At 40.0% G+C, this 1,522-nt stretch overlaps 1 long non-coding RNA gene across 1 annotated transcript; it reads left to right on the forward strand.

Moving 5' to 3' along the window:
* Window positions 1–432: 432 nt before the first annotated feature.
* LOC106321700 lies at window positions 433–1,508 on the forward strand. The gene is made up of 3 exons (XR_001266119.1): window positions 433–716; window positions 1,115–1,333; window positions 1,402–1,508. It is a non-coding gene; the product is annotated as an uncharacterized LOC106321700 (long non-coding RNA).
* Window positions 1,509–1,522: the final 14 nt, after the last annotated feature.

Below are 1,522 nucleotides of genomic sequence, written 5' to 3' on the forward strand. Positions count from 1 at the left end.
AACCAGTCAGGAAAATAAACAAACTAAATAGCAAAATCGTCATATATAATCATATGATGAGAAGTGCAGCGAGCCAACAACTATCACTAATATTCAACGTTCATGTTAAATAACGAGGTTGTGAATAACTTTAGCATCCGTAGATCGAATCCACTACAACTCCTGATGCAAATGGCAAAAAACTCTGAAAATGTAATAAGAGTTATGGGCATGTTTCGTTTCTGAACCACAACGACTGACTCTCAGCCTGTATATATACATAAGACCATGATTATCCAAGGTTTCTAAGTGGGTTTTTAAAGAAGATAAGTGATTTAATTAAATCAAAAGTAATTAAAATGTGAATAACCGATCCTTAATGTAAGACTTTGGAGAGTGTTTCTTAGAGCACGTGTCAGCACACCATAATTTATTTTTCTTTTCTCTCTTTCGTTTCCTCCGTTTCTCTCTGTTTTCTCCTCTCATTTGTTCTTGAGTGGAGATTATCAATTAAGCAGCAGCATGTAAAGATCAGAGATGGCGGCACCTTTCACGTTGAGGAAAATCGGAGTCCCGCCGAACTCAGCGAACCTGACGGAAGCTCGACGCCGTGTATTCGACTTCTTCAGAGCTGCGAGTAGATCCCTCCCCACCGTAATGGACATTTACAATCTTCAAGATGTCGTCGCGCCTTCTCAGCTACGTTTCGCAATAACGCTCACGTCATTGATCCTAAGGTGTTTCCCCTATTCTCACTCTGATCAATACCAGACCTTGGAATCATTCTTTGTCTGTGAATTGGTGAAGCGTCTTGGTAGTATTGCATGCCACACTTATGTGATTCTCGTGCTGGTTGCTTTTGTGCCTGTGTTTGAATATTAGGACGTTTTCAAAATTTCTTGTGATTGTAAACGTATTTCTTGATTCAGTGCTTGATTGTTGCGATTTTGAAGTTGAGCCTGTAAAACTGGTAGCTTAGCTTGTTTCCTTGATGAGTTAGTGTGGCATCATATACGTGAAAGGTTTCTTGTCGGTGTATCTTGCTTTTAAATGTACATTGATATGGTTGTATATTGTCTTCTTATTTCCCCTTCTTTTTTTTTTTGTTCTGATGATGAGTTCTTTTTCTGTTTAGCCAAGAACATTATTCTCGCTGGTGTGAAGTCAGTGACTCTTCACGATGAAAATGTGGTTGAGCTATGGGACTTGTCTAGTAACTTTGTTTTCTCGGAGGAGGACGTTGGTAAGAATAGGGCACTTGCTTCTCTTCAGAAGCTGCAAGAACTCCACAATGCCGTGAATGTCTCAAACTTTGACCGACAAGTTAACCAAAGAGCAGCTTTCTTGTTTCCAGGTATTCAACCCCTTCCTTTATTTGATGATTCAACTTATCAATAATACTATCATGATTCATGGAAGCAGTTTCTTCCACGGCTATGATCACCTGCTACGCGAAGCAAGGGAACGTTGAGGCTGCGAGGGATTTGTTCGAAAGAGTGCCTGAGACTGAGAGAGACATTGTTTCTTGGAACGTGATGATCGA

The sequence above is a fragment of the Brassica oleracea genome, unplaced genomic scaffold, assembly GCF_000695525.1.
Source record: "Brassica oleracea var. oleracea cultivar TO1000 unplaced genomic scaffold, BOL UnpScaffold02525, whole genome shotgun sequence".
Taxonomy (NCBI): Eukaryota; Viridiplantae; Streptophyta; class Magnoliopsida; order Brassicales; family Brassicaceae; genus Brassica; species Brassica oleracea.